Source organism: Lathamus discolor, chromosome 7 (assembly GCF_037157495.1).
Source record: "Lathamus discolor isolate bLatDis1 chromosome 7, bLatDis1.hap1, whole genome shotgun sequence".
NCBI lineage: Eukaryota > Metazoa > Chordata > Aves > Psittaciformes > Psittacidae > Lathamus > Lathamus discolor.
The window spans coordinates 13,595,263-13,608,461 of NC_088890.1; the positions used below are offsets into that span (position 1 = coordinate 13,595,263).

A 13,199-nucleotide genomic window follows, 5' to 3' on the forward strand; every position below is an offset into this window, starting at 1 on the left:
ATGTTTATTCTGGGCTCCTTTGTGATAAGCCACAGGATTTGGTGGGGAATTTGGGACAAGCAAGCCTTGCTGCACTGGGAGCGTGCTCTCGCCTGCTCGCTTGCTGGATGCTCTTGCTCTTTGTGTTGCAACAGTGTCTGATTGGAACCAGGTGAAAAAACGTGCTCACAAAGATCCCAGTGAAAAAAAGTTTGATTTAAAAAGTGTTTCATTTTGAAAAGGGGAAGAAAGCCTAAACAATCAGTGTTGTTAACATTTTCCATCACTATCTTTTTCATGCAATATCAATTTCTTCCTATGTTTACCAAAGCCCCAGATTTCGGCAGCAACATGTGGCTCCTGGGAACCAGTTTTCATTAGGACAGCATGGAAAAGCTCCACATAAGTGGACCAGAGGTTTGCAAAATGGAAACAAGGCTTTTCATGAAATGTTTTGCCAAGTTTGTAGTCCTTTCTGGTGGGGTTATAGTGGATCCCCTTTGTGCTGGTCCCTGCATGAGCAGAATGTGCAGCAATCAAGGCATCACCCCCAAAGAGATGCAGCTGATAACATCTGCACATGGAATCCTCCAAATGACAACCTGCCGACCCTGTCAGTCCCTCTGAGAGCTTTGGACAAGGATCCTAGCCATTTCCCTGAGTGAAATACATACTTACGCTTCGTGTTGCTAGTAAACTGTCATGTGAATAAGAAAATAATAACCCCTGACAAGATAAGACTCAAGCTTTTGGTAAATCTTTCAGTGACATGAAGAGCCAAATGAAACCCTGACAAACTGGACGTATTTAGCACCAGCTTGTCTCTTTCTGACGTACAAGCAGTTGAAAACACAGATATAAAACGACTTGCAAAGCCAGCCTTTAGCTACAGAGTATTTTACATGATTTTTATAATGAGCTTTGGTTTTTATACTATTGCACCAATAATATAGACTTTATATATGTACATATATGAATACATATATATGTTCACGGTTTATCTCTTTTCTGCCTCCAGTACATTGACTTTGGCTAAACAGGTATATTATTAGTGCAACGCTAGCTCTATAAATGAAGAAAGCAAACTATTAAATGTGCATTGAAGCTGAGTATTTCTTCAGTGGGTGCATATAGAATTTGTAATTCTGGGGGTGGTATCCACCTTTATTACACATTAACAATATAATCTACAGTCATGGTCCAGGTTTACAAAGGTTTATGAGACTCAAAAGCAGTAGGCATATTTCTTTGTTAGGATTTACAAAGAAGCCTAAATAAGATCCTCAGCTCCTTTTGACGTTCAGTAGGAGTTAGGTACCTTTTGTGAGTCTCCCTGAGTTTATACCTGCATCTCTAGAAGTCTACGTGTCTGTTGAAAAGCCAACAAACCCTCCCTGCCCTATTATCATATGAACCAAAACTTGATAGCCTGAAGGATGGGAGAGATGTTTTCTAGGTGGGGAACTGGGTCCCTGCCATTAAGGTCATATTTCTGCAAATATTTTTAATGCAAACACTTTAAGAAAAGTCATTTTATTGTGTACCAAAAGCAAAGTGTATCTTGTAAGTGGGTGAAGCTGCCGGATACCTACAGCTCAGCAAGTGCTTGTTGTTGGTCAACAGACCCCTATATCTATTCTATAACCAAAAGACCAGCTTACAGCTAAACATACAAGCCCAGCACCGACTTGGGAAGCCCACTGTCTGGCAAGGACAAACATCACGAGGTGAGTTTAAATAGATTCCTGGGTGACCCTGGCTTTGAAATGGGAAAGAACAATGGGAGTCTGATTATAACTCTGCTTTTTTAAAGATAAAATTCTTCATATGATGTGAAGGGGATAATGGTGCTGCAGAAAGAAGAATGAAGATCAGATCCAAAGCTAACAAACAAGAAAAAAGACCCCAGAAGAACAAGTAAAGAGCTAGATCCCCAAAGGGCTACTGAACATGGTGGTTTAGTCTCCAGCCTTATAGGTATCTACACAGTAGAGTGCCAGAAGGTGAAAAGGTATGTGGTATGGATTATTCTTCACTCCTTATACTCTGCCTAATTCTATAATAGTCCATGGTGAATCATCCATCACTCTGCTTTTGAAGTGCTGGTACTGGTTGGGGTTGAACATCATTTGCCTCATTGTTCAGTTCCTGTACCTGCAGACATAGAGGGTCCCCACTCCAGGCTTTGCTGGAGTCCATCCACAATAAAGGGAGCAGAGTTCAGGCCCTTATAGGGCTGTGCAAGCAGAAAAATACATGTTTTTTTGGAAAGGGAAAAAAATAAAACTAATAGTGGTAGAATTCCTTGTTGATTGAAAAGTAAATCTTAGGAAGTGAGAGCAGAGTGCAGCTCCTCACATCTAGGTTTAAAACTAATTGATCACTTTCCCCAAGCACACAGACCTGTCTTTATATTGAGCCTGTAAAGAAAAGTTCCCTGAAAGTCACTGGAGACAAGTAATCCTTCAGGAGTCACTGCTGACATGGAATTACATTTTCAGTCATTTTTCAGTTGTATGCGTCTCCATCCTGTCACATTAGTTTGCTAACACTTCCAATGCAACAATGAGACAAACAGAGCATTGTGCTGGTCCAAGCCAAACATTCATCTCTGCTTGGCACCAGTTCAACAGGCCTGTCAAAACTCCTTGCGAGCTGGCCAAAGCTCATTAACAGTGGTTGGTTGCATATTTAGCATGGAAAAGAGCTTTACCCAGAGCTCTGAGTAATGTGGGGACTGTGCAGGCAGGAAGAGGAAAGATGGTAGGAAGAAGAGTGGGGGATGTATTCCTTGCAAAGTAGTTGTACTTAATGTTGGAATGAGAGAAAAATGTAAATATCTATTGAGGGAACATATTTCAAGGCAGTACTTTGTACAGAATAGAAAAGACTTGCAAAATCCCTGGGCCCAGTGCCAACCTTAAATCTGTCTCAGAAAAGGCATCGGTGTTATCACTCCTCGATGTGCACAAACTTACAAGGTTGGTCTCTCAGGAATGGGAGCAGATCTGCTGACTTGAGCTTTCCTTGCCAGCCAATGCTTGGTGGGTTTGGAGAGGTTTGGCTGGAGGCTTCTCTTGCACATTGGCTTCACTGAAGTCAGTGGAAGGAGCTGATTTTTGGGAGTCTAGCCCATGTAAAGCATCCTGCGGTGCTGGCACAAGGCTAGCTCAGCCCTCACACCCTGAGGTACCTGTTACAGCTGGTAAGCCATCAAGAGGAGGGAGAATGACTTGATTGCAGAACCTGAATGTTTTTCCTGCCTTCTGGTGTTGAGCCGATGTCAAAGAAAGAATGATCAGGGTGCAAGTGACACTTTCCAACTCATCCATGATATTGCCATGCCCATGTTTCAGTTTATCTTTGCAGCACTCTTCATCTACAGGAGTGCTGCTGATTTTCACAGGCAAATGGCCAAATATTAAAGAGATTTACCTCCAAAATGCATACATGTGATAAAGGAAATATTTTGCTATTTCATGTACCCATGCTTATATACCAGTGTCCCAGTAATTCTGAATTTCCTAAATTCATGTCTAAAACTCCTAGGACTGTTCTAGTAAGTATTCGCTCTTGAGAAGGAACAGTGAAAGACAAAAAACATACCTGCTGCGGAAGAAAAAGAGAAGAGAAAACTTATTGTTACTTGAGAAGGATTTTTGTTTGTCTACACCGAGATGATTCAGTAGGAAGGCAAATAATTAAGATGCTGGAATTGAGAAATCCTTTAAAAATAGATGATGAAAGAAGCCATTCATGGACTAATTAATAGACTGCTTGAAGCAAATGTTAACAATTAACCCTTTGAGTATTTAAAGGTGTGGCTCGTTTTAAACCTAGCACCTCTGATTGCTTACTTCAACACTTGCATGCTTGCAAACAATTGCTCTGTTCATTCTTCCCTCACCTCCTTTTGCTCTAAATACAAGATCTTGAAGGTCCTTAGAAGGGGTCCTAAAACTTAAAATGGTGCCCATCCTGATTTGTGCAAGCAACTCAGGATCACCCAGGATTGTGGTCTCTGTGCCAGTATCTCTCTGCCAAGGTGAGCATCTACTGAGATCTCTTTGGAAGGTGCTGAGGGGTTATTGATTCTGTTTTGTCATATTTGTCAATCAATTATCAACTGCTGAGCTTCAGAGTCTGTGTTTTAAACTGGAAGTTACTTATGCTTGAAAGTGTGCAGAACTACCAGAACTGATCTGAAGTCTGTGAAAACTAAAGGGGTCCAATCGTTCTTACCTAAGTAAAAACCTTAATGAACATATCTGGGAGCAAGGTAATCTGGGTAAATGTGATAACTTCTGATGGATGGCAGGTGAAGCTGGTCCTCGTTGAAAGAGAAAATGAAGAGGTCATTTTGCCTTGGATCAGTCATTTCTGTGGCTGATTTAACTAGGGATATATTGGGCAGTCAGTCTGTTGAACTCATTCCTTCAAGTCTGGCTGGGAATGGGTATGTGGCTAAAGGCAAACACTGTCAGGTGAAGATGTGTTCTTCCCCTCCCTCTCCCCCACCTGGGGAATCACACCAGAATGGAACATGGAGGAGATCAGGAGGTCACCTACTCCAGCCGTCCTCAAGGCAGAACTTCAGACTCTGATCAGGTAGCTCTAGTTTTGTAATCTTCCTCTTGTAATGTCCCTTTTCTGCTGAGGGGTAAGATCCCATCTTTTCCCAGACTTCGGGGAGTTAACAGGCTGTAATGTTTCATTTCCACAAACCAGAGACATGAGAGTTAAGAAGACATTCAGAGCAGGATTTGCCTTATCTCTCTGGCCTTTGGATGACTTATTTTCTCACTGTGAGTGAGCACAGTTTTCTCTGCATGTAGTTACCTGACACACTTACCTGACACTTAATCACTGCTGGCCTGTGATGGTTGTTTTGTTGGGTGTGCTCAACAAAAAGTGCCTTGGGGGTAGCAGTCCTTGGCAAGGGTAAAAACCCTGCTGAGCTCGGGTTTATGAAGTACTTTCTTGCCCCCACTTCTGAAGAGCTTATTATCGAAGGACTCCGGGCTCAATTAAACTGTAAAAGCTGCCTGACACTGTGATTTATGAGACCTCAAAAGGGAGTGCTGCTTGTTGGGCACTGAGCGTAGGAAGGGCTCTGTGTCTCGGTGCCATGCCAGCAAGATGGAGCATGGCTCTGCAGCAAAGGCAGCTTGGGAATTTGGCTGCAAAGATGGTCTGGATATCCGAGGGCTAGACCAGGCAGAGAAGGGTACAATCTCTAATGGATGGCACATGGCATTACTGCTGCTGGTGCATCCATAATGGAAGGATTTGCAGAAGTGCCCAGCTCCAGCGCTCTGTGTTTCAGAGCTAAGGATGTGCTCCTCAGGAGTATTTTTCCATCTGCGTCATTTGGGAATTTCTTAATTTCTGAAGTCTCTGTGTTGTCTGGAGTGACTGGGAAAGCATGGCCCTGTTACAAAAAAATCATTATTCTGACGTGGTTTAATTATTCTGGTCAGAAACTGGCTCAATTAATTTATTTTTTAATCAACATCTTCAGACCAGGTATTTCTCTGAAATCACAGCATCCCAGTTGCTCCTGTCTGGCACTTCCAGAAGCTGCTGCCAGTGCTCAGTTGCAGCTGGCACACTAGGATATGCAAGTCGCAGTTTGCAAGAGCTGTGCCTGTATTTCCATCTGTCCCTGCCCTGCAGCTCGCCCCTCTGGGCAGCCCTGTGGCTGCCTGGGCGGAGGAAGGTGATGTTCTGGCTGTGACTCACAGTGTTCCCACTCCGGCTTCCCCAGCCAGAACCAGGTTTCTCAGCCATAGGAAGGCAGGGAGGTGTTTGACAGCTCTGTAGTCAGGCACTTCAGTGACAAGCCTGTTCCAAAAGGCTCCAGGTTCAAGGTTGTTTTTAAACGGATTAAATGAAATTATTTTCCTCTTTTCCTTGGAGTTCAAGCATCTTAGTGTGCTGTGAAAGAAATGTCTCGTGGCTAAATACTGTTCTTCCACAATAGGTGCCATAGCATGGAGCTGCTGGCTCCAGCACAACATCTGTTAAGAATCTAGTGATTACAGCTAACAGGATTTTTTCACCTTAAATGAGGTTTCTGTAAACTAATCTGCATCTGCATAGTTTCGTTTTGTGGTCCTCCAGGTGATGAGGGAAAATGTGGCTGCAGGGCTTTGATCTCCAATGCACCCTTATCCCAAAACACTGTTGAGAAGCCTAATTGTACAAGACGCGAAAGAAAACCTCTGTTAAAATACCACTTAGATCTTAAAGTAGACTTAGATTTGAGTTAAAAAACCAAACTATAAAGGATGCCAAAAGCTGAGGTTCCAACACTGTTAGCATGATTGTGTTGCATATCCTGTGTACTTTTTATGATGTGAACACTAATACACACGTTTTACCAAGATCCCTGGGTTTTATACTGGGTTGCTTGTAAAAATGCATTCCATAAAATGCAAGCAATGTGCAACCTGGCAGGGGCAGAGCACCAGGCTGGTGGCTGTGGTGCTGAGCCGACCATCCCTGGCCACGTATGGTAGATGTGACCTTTTCCATGCCCTGTGAGACACGGCTCCAGCAGCTCATTTTAGGAAGCCCCTGGCACTTGCCGTAGATGCTCCCTCCTTCCAGCATGCAGAATCACTTCTGCAGGTATCTGTGGACAGATGCTATCTTGCTCCGACACCTTCTTTCTATCCCTCCTCCCGCCTACAAAAATGCATCAGAACTGGCTTGGTTTGGTATTCCATCCTCTTGTCATCACCATTTCACAATTCTAAAGCACTAAAACCATGTCATGTAACACCATGGTGTGGGACATAAGGTCCTTGCCGCAAATAATTTTAAATGTCTCCAAACTAGAGCAAACTACAGTTTTTAATCAAGTACAGAGTTCTTTTCCTACATATGTATGTTTTGTGGTTTCAGGGTTTCTTTTGATGGAAAGTTGATAAAGAGAACCCCATGTGGTAACCGAAGTTAGTTTATACCTGAGGAGCAAAAAGATGTGGCTCCAGACAGATGCAAGGGGAAGGAAGTACCGGCAGGTGACAGAGGGAAAAAAGTAGATGATGAAAAGAGCTTGGGATACAGGGACAGTCTAATCAGGGGCAGTGTAGTGGACAGTTACAGAGTAAAACAATGAGATATAAACCAGCACAAGTGTAAAACTTTGGCAATAAGATTTGTACTGGGGAAAGGGAACAGCAGTAAAGACTTTTTAAAGAGTTACTGTGAAACTTAAGAGTTTCTTACAATGTCTTACCCTGGGCTTCAAAGGTTGACTTAATTTTATTCTTATTTTTTTAATAATGCAATAACCAAGAACAGATTACATCTCCATTCCATTACAAAGCCTTTCGCACAGTGACAACAGAGCAAAAATCTCTGGTGGTACATAAGAAAATGTAATTTGAACTCAGACCTGGATGGAGGGTGCTTTATTCCAGAGCTAGCAAGGCTATCCACCAGACCTTTCCCTTTTACAGGAGTGGGAAGATGAAGCCCTGTCTGAAGAGCCATAGCCTGGGAATGTCCTCCAGCCCCCTCGTTTGCTTTAGCCCTACAATAACAGCTAAGAAACTTCAATGACTGCAAACTAACTTTCAAAGCTTCTTTAGCCTCTGAAGCCACCCGAAATGGCTTTGCTGCCAGTAGGCAAAGCTTGACCAGTTCTTGGGGTGCCAAGGAGGAGCAGGTCCCTGCAGGAGATGGAGTCAGACCGTGGATTTGGCACGGCCAGAAAGCATCACTGCAGGGCGCAGCTGGAGGGGTCCAGGGAGCCCTTCGGGTCTTTAAAAGCCAATGTGTTCCTGGCTTCTTGCCTCCCACTGCCCTTCCAGCTGGTGGGGAGCTGGACCCGCTTTCATGTGCTGGAGCTGCTCTTGCCCGGGCATCCTGTAAAACCCGAATGCGATGCTTCCGCTCACACAGGGATGGCTCAGAGAGACTGGGAATGGTGAAGCAGTCACCTCGTCCCCCAGCACAGGCTTAGTGGGACAGTGAGAGAAAAAACTGGTCACTGCTCTGCAGGCTATCCCCAGGGGGCAGTTATCCCAGGGGCATCTAGCGAGCATGCCTGCTGGTGTGGAACACGCTATCTCCTCCGGAAGGAGAAAATCTCACTCTCCTGTGCTGCCTGACTTGCATCACTCCTGAGTATTAAGATTAGCTCAAAAAGGATGTTTGTGAAGGAAAATTTAAGTGCAAAACTGCTTACTTGGTAAAATGCATAAAAAGTGCAGGCGAAGGAGGAAGCTTATTTGTGGACCTTGAATTTCTGACATACAGTGATGCTAAAGCACATGTGTGTGATGTTTTTTTCACTGACATCTTAAAAATGCCAAGTCAGCACTGGCCAGGATGCAGATAAGTGTGGGGCTGACGAATGCTTGCACAGGGGAAGCAGAGCTGGAAACCATATGGTCAATAAAAAGGTTCAGGTGGGTAATGCTGCAATCGGGTACTTCTCCAGCAAAGTGCCCATTAACTTGGGGCTTTGCTGCTCAGTCCTTGGCGTGGGGACGGCTCACAGGGCTGGGTGACAGGCACTGTCCAGCCATGCCAGCCTGGGCTGAGCTGCCTCTGTCTTGTAACCAGGCTGCTTCTAGAACCTGCAGCAGCTCGTTCAGACCCCACCCGGCTTAGCTTCACAGCAGTGTCTGTGCTCTTGGTGTCCTGTATCAATGACATGAGACGTGAGGGTGATCCTCCTTCAGCCGTGTGTGTACAGCTCCTTGCACAAAGTTCTGAGTGCCACTTAGGCTCCAAGCATATATTTGAGAGGAGACATCAACCTCTGCATCCAGTAGAGCGCACAAGTACCCATTAAGTACCAAATGTTTTATTAATCACTGGAGTAAACTAACAGGTAAAACCTACAGAGCTCATTGGCAGGAAGGCATGCTGCCCCGAGGCTGGGATAATTTGCACTCTTTTCTTTCCATATACTGAGTTTTCCTGCAAATCTGCAAGATTTAAAATCCTTTGGAAAAGTGGGGGGGTGTTTGTGTGTGCATGTCTGTGGACTCCAAGCCTAGAGTATTTGAAGCACCTTGGTTAGTGGGTCACTGTAGGCATGAGCTGAAGAAGCTGAAGTTAACATCCGTCTAGCTGTGACACAAGGTTTTCATGTGGAAGAGCATCCAGTGAAGCGCAGAGCCAGGTTGAATTCTTGCCCCCATTGAAGTCAATGAGAGTTTTGCCACTGACCTTGATGGATCCAGGCTTTCACCTCCTACTATACAGTAGCTGATCCAGCCCTTTTGTCCATCAATCTTGTGGAATTCAGCTCCACCATAAATCGCTCCTTGAAAGAGAAGAATGGACACAGCTTCAAAGTCTCCTCTTGCAGCATTGCCCTGTGGAGGCTGGTCCTCTGGCTGGGAGCTCTCTTGTGGGCAATGCAGCCTCTGATAGCACTGAAGCAGTCAGCACTGAGTCACAGTGATTTTCAGTCACCAGCAAAAGAAGAGGAATTTATTGGTCAGATTCTACTGCCCACTTTGACTGGCTGGTAAATTGAGGCACTGCTCAACGAAGTGACAAGTTATTTATTTAACACATTTGTAAAGTAATAGATCTGTTAGAGCAATAGCTGCATGCTATCTGCAGGCACAGAGGATGCAGTGGGTTATGGAGTGAGCTTTGAAGCAACCTGCTGGTTTGCACTGAGTGAGGAGCAACTTGGGGGATTTTTCAAGCAGCATTTGCTCATTGGCTTAGTCAAAGTCTTGTTCATAAAACGGATGCGGTGTTCAGACAAGATGCTGTCTCTGCTCCAAGGATTTGTTTGGTATAAACTGGTCTGAAGGGAAAAACCGTGGAGGAGAGCGGTGAGTGCAGCTGCCCTGGAGTTATTTCAGCACAGAAGGGGATGCATGCTGTACAACACCAGCTGCTGGGGACAGCAGCAGCCCAACCCACTGGGTGAGGGCTGCCTTTGCAAAATACCATCCTTTGGAAAAGTATGTGTGTTTGTGAATAGATAGTGATTTGCAGAACAGAGGAAATGAAGGAAAACCCCCAGTGGTAGGGAAGGCTGTTCCTACTCTGCAGGGAGTTTTCCCCAGCTCTCACAACATCCTTGGGGATGCTGGAGTTTTTTTCCCCTGTCATGACTTGTGGGCCCCTCGCTGGCAATTTGGACAGAATCTGCTTTGTTAGATGGCTCCTGCTGCTCTTTTCTCTCCTTCTCCCCCCACCTCTTTCTCTTTTATTTAAAAGCTTTATTGCAAAGCAATAAGTCATTTCCTACCTCTGTGCCTCTCACTTCTCACACCTCTCTTCTAAGTCACTGGAGATTTTTTCACTTATATATGTAATTTAACCCAAATAATATTCACCCTGCTCTCAGTTCTCAACTAATAAAGTACACAGATTGTTATGCAAGTCACAAGTTAATACTGTTACAGTTTTGGGTCCCTTTACTATCTATTTTTTTTGCCAGGGGTCTCGTGCTGCTGCTTGTGATGACTCAGAGAGAAAATGCATGCTCAGGACCTGGTCACCCCTCTCAGGACTCAGGCAGTGCTCAGACAGAGCTACTTATGAGCAATAATCCAACTTTTCACAGTAGCTGAAGTGTTTGTGCGGTCACCATACACCTCCAGAGGCTCAGGCACTTCTGCTGAGTGAGCCCAGGAGCATTTGTTGCCTCCCCGCAGTCAAGTAATGTGTATTCTCCTGCTCTCAGCTGCCCGTGTCCCCAAAGGCCTTAGTTTTAGAAACTGATAATGGCTTAAATGAGTCACCTTGGACAGCCTGGGGTCCAGAGCTGCAAAGACACTCACTGTGCTAGCACCTGTGTTAGTCAGTGGAGCAGTAGGTTGGAGCGGGACAGCGCTTGGCACTCAGAAGTGTCCCATCCCAGGAAATGAGGCATTGCTACAGGAGGACCTTGTAATAAGAAGGCAAAACCCAATGAGATTGGGACTGATGGGTGCCTGCTGTCAAGGCCACCCTTGGCTTGGCCACAGACCTCATGTTTGCAGAGCATGTGGGCCTTTGTGAGACCCTCCCATGCGTCTCCTGCTCACCAACGTGCCCCACCAGTCTCCATGCTACGAGTAGGGAAGAGCCTTTCTGTAGTTGTGTTAATTTGTGTGGAAAAAACAGGCTGCTGGAGTGAAAACTGTGAGTATGTCTTTGTTGCAGTGCAGAGCAGTGACATGAGGTCCAGGGCAAAAGTCCTGAGAGCTTCACTTGCCTCTTTCCAGAGTAACAACTGCCATTATAAGTAATTTGCTCCTCTCATTAAAGCCTCAGTAAAAAGAAAATTGGCTTCAAAATTTCAGATGTAAAGTACTAAATTGGAGGAGAGGTTAGCTGGAGAAAGAGCTTTTACAGAAAGACCCTTTTTGGGCAGCCCTTCAGATGGCATTAATTGTTATCGTTGGGGAAAAGCTCACCTAGGGCCTGTCTCATCAAAGTCCCATATTGAGTCATTTAGGAGAAAACAGGACAAACCTCCAGAACCTGGAGGGGAAAATTACAACAGGCAATGCATTTCCACCTCTCCCTCTTTCCAGACCATTAGCAGGCTGTAGGCACTGTTATTATTTCATCCAGGGTGAGGTCCCATTGAAGACACAGTAATGATGCTGCTCTCTCTTGCAGGCATGGCATTGGTAGAGGCTTTGGGTGCCGTTATATTGATAGTCGCCTTTTTTTCTTGGGGTAATTCAGCCTATTTCCCTTTTTACCCTTTTAATGCCGTTTTCTGTATCGGACTAAGAGTCACTCATGCTGCCACAGACAGCGCAGAGAACCTGTGCAGCAGGAGACAGGGGCTTCCTGGGGAATCTCTGCTGGCTTCAGATAGACCTTAATTTGTTTGATAAAGGCAAAACTGTAAACAACCTAATCTCTCCCTCAGGCCTCAAAAGTCCTTCTGACTACTAGCCCCAGAAGGAAGCTGAGTTAGATTGCTTCTCCACTGAGCTGGAGGGATTCTAGCCACTTCCAGGTCTCTCTCTTGTTAATTTTTTAACAGTAGCGTGTTTGGGTCTACTTTGGTAATCAGCAATAAATTCTAGGTCTTTGCTGGATGCTCCTAATTTGCTGGGTCCGTGAGCACCACAGATTTAGTCTTTTCCTGATGGTTTGTGGAATTATGTCCTGGACCAGGGTTTTTTGATTTACCACTTTCATTGTATCTGGTGGAAAACAAAGAGTGCGAAGAAGGTGTGCAGAGAAATTCTGTGATTTTTTCTTGTGCCCTCTTATTCCTCTTGTTCATTCCTCCCAGATAAGGAGTTCTCTTTCTTCCCAGCCTCTTTTTATCTCAGAAACTGTAATATTCACAACTGAAAAGAATAAAGAATAAAGTCAATGTAAGAGGTAAATCTCCAAAGTCTCGAGACTGCAGAGCACATGAATAAGACAGAGCCGTGTGAAGGTAATTGCAGGGGGATAAAGGATGTCTGTGTCCTCATTGTAGAGCTTGGGTATCGGATACATACTTCATGTATTTTATGAGACTTCATGATACTCACAGTGTGTTTTGGCAGCCATCTGGAGCTGCAGGGTGTTTATAGACCAGCTGCGTGTATTTAGGGAATATTCAGTTATCTGGTCCCTCAGGACTGCAGTTTTTCCCCAAAACAAAAGGTGGAAGGTGTGCTTCCCCTTGTACCTGCAGCCAGGCTCCGTTGTTTGCTCTTGTATCTGCAAAGCTGCCAGCTGCTGTTAACATCAGCATTGGATTTACATTCCAAATAGCAGATGTGGGGGTTTTGTAAATGTGACTGTGGCGAATTAGAGGGTTTTGAGCAACTGTATCACTCGGATATGGACAATTTTGCCCTGTTACTGTTCCTTCCTCATTCAGTCTTTGCACAGACTTCACCCCATTCTCTCCTTCTCAGCTGCCTAAGCAAGTTCCTGCTCTTTTATTTCCTTTTTTCACTTGTGCCGTCACTCCTTGCCTTGGGTTCACTTTGGATTTCTTCCTAAATACCTGTTTTTTGGAGGAGGAAGAGGTATTTTCACAGCGGATTTCACATCATTGCATTGCTTTGGTTTCAAGCTGCTTTCCTCACTCGTGCTCTGCTACCCATCAGTCCCATTCAGCACAACTGAACAGAAGTGTTTCTGTCCCAGCCAGCCCTGCTGCAGGCAGGGGCCAAAGCCAGCTCCTCCAGCGCTGGTGCCAGCCTTGGCTCTGCCCGCTCCAGGCGGCAGCAGCCTGTGCCTCTGGCTGCAGTGTTGGGTGGCTTCCAAGCAGCTGGGCAAGAAAA

General features: G+C 45.0%; 1 long non-coding RNA gene across 2 annotated transcripts; it reads left to right on the forward strand.

Annotated features, from left to right (window-relative positions):
- The first annotated feature begins 4,432 nt into the window (after positions 1 to 4,432).
- On the forward strand, positions 4,433 to 10,350 carry LOC136018447 (uncharacterized). Of its 2 annotated transcripts, XR_010614415.1 has the most exons (3): positions 4,433 to 4,587; positions 4,708 to 4,784; positions 7,449 to 10,350. It is a non-coding gene; the product is annotated as an uncharacterized LOC136018447 (long non-coding RNA). The 2 variants fall into 2 exon arrangements; XR_010614414.1 differs by lacking the exon at positions 4,708 to 4,784.
- The last annotated feature ends 2,849 nt before the right edge of the window (positions 10,351 to 13,199 follow it).